The sequence below is a fragment of the Erinaceus europaeus genome, chromosome 13 (assembly GCF_950295315.1).
Source record: "Erinaceus europaeus chromosome 13, mEriEur2.1, whole genome shotgun sequence".
NCBI lineage: Eukaryota > Metazoa > Chordata > Mammalia > Eulipotyphla > Erinaceidae > Erinaceus > Erinaceus europaeus.
Genome location: NC_080174.1, coordinates 47,889,635 through 47,896,654, shown reverse-complemented (window position 1 = coordinate 47,896,654; position 7,020 = coordinate 47,889,635).

Sequence of the window (7,020 nt, the reverse complement as noted above, 5' to 3'; positions counted from 1 at the left end):
ACCAACACCGCATGCACAGGTCTTTTTGATATGACAATCACAGGAGTGAGGAAGCAATCCTTAACACACAGCTTCACCTGGAACTGCTGACTATACTGCAGCCTTCCTAGGGTGGCACCAGAGAGCAACGGTGCCATTTTGTTTCTACCACATGGAGAATGTTTAAAGAACATCTACACTGAGCAGCAAACCAGGTGCAAAAATACAGCCAGATGCAATTGAACAGCCTTCAGGAATGACAGGGCAGTGCTGATTTACCTGGGAAGAAAGATAAAGCCTTTCTGCCTGGCTGGGCAGTAACATACCCAGTTAAATAATAATAATGTAGTTATTGGATAAAGGTAGACAGAAATTGATAGGTAATAATGGGGGGAGAGGAAGGAAGGGAGGAAGGAGAGAGAGAGAGAGAGAGAGAGAGAGAGAGAGAGAGAGGACTTCATCACTCCTTTACTACTCATGAAACGTTTCCCCTGCGAAATGGTGGGGGCCAGGGGCTTGAACTCAGGTTCTTGTGCATGGTGACAGGTGCATTGTACCAAGTGTGACACTGCCTGGATACCAGATGTATTTTGTTATATAATAGTGAGTAACCATACTGCGTATAGGCCTAGGATCAGATGTGCCTTGTTAGGTAATCAGGATGTCATTGTGTCCTGGTTTGTAACCTGGCACATTCTCCTCATTCATGAAAGGGGTGGTGAGGGGCCAAGCAGTGGTGCACCAGGTTGAATGCACATGTTACAATAAGAAAGGACCAGGGATAGAGTTTCTGGTCCCCACCTGCAGAGGGAAAGCTTTGTGAGTGATGATGCAGTAATGCAGGTGTCTCTCTGTGTCTTTCCCTCTCTGTCACTCCCTTCCCTCTCAATTTCTGGCTGTTTCTATTCAATAAGTAAAGATGATGATAATAATAATAAAGGAGGGGGTTATGAAAAGCTATTGAGAGGTGCTGCATCTCCCTGGGGCTATGTCCTCCTCAGATTGAGAGGAGTTGTGTCCCCACAGGGATGACTGTATACTTCTGTCTCTGTGCCTCATAGTTTCTTTCAGCCTCCACCATTCCCTTCCCTTGTTCAGAATGGAGGAATTTCTCAGCAAACAGCCCATCACTCAGAAGGGGACACTTCCTCTTGACAAAGTGAGGTCTCTTGGGAACACTCTATCCCCCTCCCCCCCTCCACAAGGACAGCAGCAGCAACAACAACAACAACAATAACCGTAAACAACCGAAGGCAACCAAGGGGGAAAAATGTCCTCAAGGGGCAGTGGATTTGTAGTGCAGGCACTGAGCTCCAGCAATAACCCTGGAGGCAAAGAAAAAAAAAGCCTAATTACTCTAGCCACATTTGAATATAAACAAAGGGAGGCTGCTAGAATGTTCTCAGCTGTCACTATGGACTGGGAGCTCAGAGTAATAGGGACTCTCCTGTGATAAAAATTAATATATATCATGCCCAGGTCAGATTGAGGTTATAAATGTTCACTGTATTTATATATATATATATTTTCAAGTTTGGGAGCCACTCTCTCCCCTAACCCACCTTTCTAGTTCTATTCTTTACTCTGACACCACCCTGCCAGACAATATCAAGCTCCAACAAAAATTACTCAAGTCCTGGGCTCCTAGAACATATCTAAAATAGACATCCTAGCTTCTTTCTACCCTAGCATCAATATTCTCATAGGCTCCAGCCCTACTTTTTGGTTCATGGAGAAAGAAAACAACAACAACAACAACAACAACAACAACAACAACAAACTTCTCTTCTATATCTTACTGCCTTTCAGTCAGCAAGTTCCAGATGCTGCTATGCCCTCATCCTGACCTCCTTAGGCAGATGTCCTCACCAACATGTTCTGTACCTCAACTCTGCAGAGCCCTGCCCTAGTAAAGAAAGATAGAGACAGGCTGAGGGTATGGTTAGATTGGCCAATGCCCATGTCCAGTGGAGAGGCAACTACAGAAACCAGAACTCCTTCCTTCTGTACCCTGAAAAGAATTTTTGTTCATATTCCAGAAGGGGCAAATATTAGAGGAAGATGTCCAGAGGGCCCTGAACCCCAGTTCCACTGGGACCTGGAACTATTGCGACCAGGAACCTTCATTTTTATATCATTATAGAGAGGAAAGAGAATCTGGAAAACACCTAAGGAAGTCAGGTGTTGTTTATCATATCTGAGAGGGAAACGTAAAAAGGAAGAACACCCAGAAGTTGTAATAGTTGTGGGTGTGGCTTAGAAAGAAAATGAAGGCAGAGCCTTAGAAATGAATACAAATGGTTATCACTTTCCACAAGGGATCAGTCATATTTGCCCAAATAGTCCATTTGATTCTTTGGTATGTGTGTTTTTATTTTCCTGATTAAAATTTTACACTATCAGGAGAAAAAAGTAAGCCTACAAAGAATACTAAGAGGGACTGGGTGGTGGCACACCTGACTGAGTGCATGTATTACAATGTGCAAGGACCCAAGTTTGAGCTCCTGGTTCCCAACTGCAGGAGGAACGCTTTACGAGTGGTGAAGCAGGGCTGCAGGTGTCTCTCTGTTTCTCTCCCTCTGTATCACCCCTCCCTCTTGAACTCTGGCTGTCTCTATCCAATAAATAAAGATAATAAGAAATTTAAAACAATAAATTTAAAAAAAGAATAATAAGAGTTTGTTTTTTGCCTACAGGTTTATCTCTGGGGCTTGATGCCTGCACCTCGAATACACTGCTCCTGGAGGCCGCTATTTTTTCTTTTCTTTCTTTCTTTCTTTCTTTCTTTCTTTTTTTTTTTTTTTTTTTTTTTACCATTTTTGTTGTCCTTGTTGTTGGATAGGACAGAGAGAAACTGAGAGGGGAGGGGAAGACAGAGAGGGGGAGAGAAAGACACCTCCAAACCTGCTTTACCATTTGTAAATCGACACCACCCCCCACCCCCACCCCTCTTAGGGGCTTGAACCAAGATCCTTATACTGGTCCTTGTGCTTCATGCTTGTGCACTTAACCTGCTGCACCACCACCTGGACCCTAAAAAATACATCTTTGTATTATTGTTATCACCAGCGATACTATCCACAGAGTGACAGAAGGGCCTGGTCAGTGGCACACCTACAAAACGCATGTTACAATGTGCAAGGGCCAGGTTTGAGTCCTCAATCCCCAGCTGTAGGGGGAAGTGGTGAAGCAGTGTTCTCTCTCCCCTACTCATGTCTCTGTCTCTGTCCTATAATTAAGTAAATAAATAAAACCTATAAGAGATAATTCAAAAGATAGCAAAGTTAGTTCAACTGCGCAGGACAGAGTCCCAAATTAAAGTGACATAAATATCGCTTTTAGGAAAGCTAGCACTTAATGAGGCTACTTCTATGTCAGGGGAGAGGATGGGGGAACTGTTCCCATTGGTTGCCCATGGTTCCCAGCAGGAGAGAGTTAACTAGTCCCAGATGGTGGCCCAGATGGTGGCCTGGCAGTCCAGCCTAAGAGTGGAAACTTCCTATGAGGTTTCCAGACTCTGCTGCTATTGAGTCTAACCACAGCTGGAAAACCACTGGCCCTGGTCAGAGAGTCTTCCAGCAAACCCTCTGTCTGTGGTTTCCAGTCAATCTGTTAAGTCCTATGGGAAGACAGGGGCAGGGGCAAGGGCAGGAAGGTGACCTCTGTGGAGGCATTGGGGGTGGAGGCATTCAAGTGTTTGGAACTGCCATCTATAGCTGTTCTGTGATCACTGCACAGCCGCATTTTCTGATCCCAGCGATTTTCTTCAAGAATGTGTCTGGTGACTGGAACATAGCTTACCTGGTAGAGGACACACCTTAATATGTGCAAGGCTCTGGATCTGAACCCCACACCACAGAGAAGACCCATGGAAAACACCAGGGAGCTCCATGGCTGGTGGAGCAGGGAACAAGTGGTATGCAGGCTGTTGTGTGAGGGAGGTGAGAAGGAAATAATGGCACTACGGAGATACGGAGACACAAGGTGGGACTTTTCCATAGTTAGAAAGGCCGGAACCACCTGTTAGCTGCTTAAACTACGAGCTCCTCAGTTATACTCACCATACTCGGTTCCACATTAAGGGGCTGGGCGGTGGTGTATCTGGTTGAGTGCATATAGTACTAAGTGCTAGGACCTGTGCAAGGACCTAGGTTCAAGACCCCCACCCCCAGCAAGCTCCCCATGTGCAGGGGGGATGCTTCACAAGTGCTAAAGCAGGTCTGCAGGTTTCTATCCTTTTCTCTCCCTCTCCATCTCCCCCTCCCCTCCCAAGTTCTTTCTGTCCTATCCAATAATAATAATAATAATAATAATAAAATGGCTCCCAGGAGTGCAGAAGCCACATAGGCTCCTAAGCTGAATATGGACCCCAGATTAGATCACATCGATGGGGTTTACAGTCAACAAAATTTATACACCTTTCCCATATTTGGGAGCTACTCTCCCCAACTTGTATCCACCTGCATATCAGATGTCAGGTTCAGAAAAAGAAAAAAAAAAAACTAGTATAGTCATAGGACCTTTGGAATATAACTAGAATAGGCCTACTAACTATCTATAAAATGGAGAACCCCAAATCTTCATCTGCACTATTCCAGCCTCTAGGTTCATGATTAGTCAACAATTTGTTTGGCTTTGTATGTTAAATCTTCTTTCAGCCACCAGGTTCCAGATGGTAGCATGATGCCGACCAGATGTCCCTGGGCAGAAGACCACCCCCCCCATTTGTCCTGGAGCCCCGCTTCCCCAGAGTCCCACCCCACTAGGGAAAGAGAGAGACAGGCTGGGACTATGGATCGACCTGTCAACACCCATGTTCAGTGGGGAAGCAATTACAGAAGCCAGACCTTCCACCTTGTGCAACCCATAATGACCCTGGGCCCAGAGGGAGAAAGAATAGGAAAACTATCAGGGGAAAGGATGGGATATGGAGTTCTGGTGGTGGGAATTGTGTGGAGTTGTACCCCTCTTATCCTATGGTTTTGTCAGTGTTTACTTTTCATAAACAAAAAATGGCTACCAGAAGCAGTGGATTCATAGTGCAGGCACCCAGTGATTAGGGTGGAGGCAAAATCAATAAAAATCCATCCGTATTAAGTTCAGGATGACGTCACACGCAAATCATAGGACCCCTAGTGGTACTCAGGTTACCAGCATTATGGGTGGCCTGCATGACTGTTTCGAATATTTGAGTCTGTCACTTTGCTTTAAATATTTGGTTTAGAGCAGAATTTGTAGCCTCAAATACCCAGTGGGAGTTAGGTTGGTGCAGGCAATGAGAGGAACTGAACACACCCTGGTGTGAGTATACACACTTCTTTGTCCTATATTTCACAAGACAGTTGCCACAGGGCTCCAGTACTGGCCTTCATGCAGTAAAGTATGTCCAGGTCACCAGAGTTTTCCATGTCCAAGAGAAGCCCCAAACCTTGTTTTATTGAAACTCTATCCTTTCACTGATTAAATGATGGGAAATAAACAAATCCACTAGCTGGCATGACCAGAGGGGCAGAATAACTGAACATGAATGACAGACTAAAACTGTAGTCATTCTAGAGTACAATAAAACAAAAAGGGTTTAGAGCAAAGTAGGTTTCTGGATAAAAAGTGCTTGGAGGGGGAGGGGTAGACAGCATAGTCGTTATGCAAAGAGACTCTCATGCCTGGGGCTTCAACCTCAGGTTCATTATCTCTACCTCCATAGACTATAGCTGAGCAGTGTTCTGGTAAATAAAAGAGAAAGAAAGAAAGGAGGAAAGAAAGAAAGGAGAGAGGGAGGGAGTAAGGAAGGAAGGAATGAAAGAAAAAGAAAGAAAGAAAGAAAGAAAGAAAGAAAGAAAGAAAGAAAGAAAGAAAGAAAGAGGAAGGAAGGGAGAGAGAGAAAAAAGTAGGAAAGAGAGAGAAAGAAAGAGGGTGGGAAGGAGAAAGAAAACGAGAAAGTAGAAGGAAGAGAGAAAGAAGGAAAGAAAGCAAGAGAGAATGAGAGAAAGAGAAAAGAAAAGAAAAGAAAAGAAAGAAGGAAGAAAGGAAAAAGGGGGAAAGGACAACACACCAAAGAGTGCTTTAAGAAAATTCAGGGAGTCGGGTGGTAGCGCAGTGGGTTAAGTGCAGTTGGCGCAAAGCACAAGGACCGGCATAAGGATCCCAGTTCAAGCCCCCAGCTCCCCAGCTGCAGGGGAGTCACTTCACAAGCGGTCAAGCAGGTCTGCAAGTGTCTGTCTTTCTCTCCTCCTCTCTGTCTTCCCCTCCTCTCTCCATTTCTCTCTGTCCTATCTAACAACGACGACATCAATAACAATAATAACTATGATAATGAAAAACAAAGGCAACAAAAGGGAAAATTTTAAAAATTAAAAAAAGAAAACAAACAAACAAAAAAAACATCTTCATGATGAGAGCTGGGTGGTAGTAGTGTACCTGTTTGAACACACACACATTACCGCATGCCAGGACCCAGGTTCAAACCTCAGGTTCCCATCTGTTGGGAAGGGGGAAGCTTCACGAGTGGTGAAGCAGTACTACAGGAATCTTTCTCTTTCTATATCCACTCTCAATTTTTTTGTTAAAAAAAGTATTTATTTATTTTTGGGTAGAGACAGAGAAATTGAGAGGAGAGACAGAGACAGAGAGGGAGAGAGACAGAGACGCCTGCAGTGCTACTTCATCTTTCATGAAACTTTCCCCGTGCGGGTGGGGACCAGGAACTTGAACCTGGGTCCTTGCACACTAGTAATGTGTGTGCTTAACCAGGTGCACCACCACCCGGCCCCTTCTACTCTCACTTTCTTTCTGCCTCTATTGAGAGACAGAACAAAAGTGACAGAGAGAGAGAGTTGGCCACTGGGAGATGTGGATTCATCAGGTAGATACCAAACCTCAGTGAGAACCTTGGTGAAAAAAAAACTGAAAACCCATCTTCAGGCTTCATATTAATTCATTCTGCAAAAAGAGATAATTCTGGTTGCATTCTGTATGTGTCAGGTGAGTAAGGAAAAGTTAGAGCCTTTCTTTTAGGGAGGGAAGAAAAACCACGCACGGGCC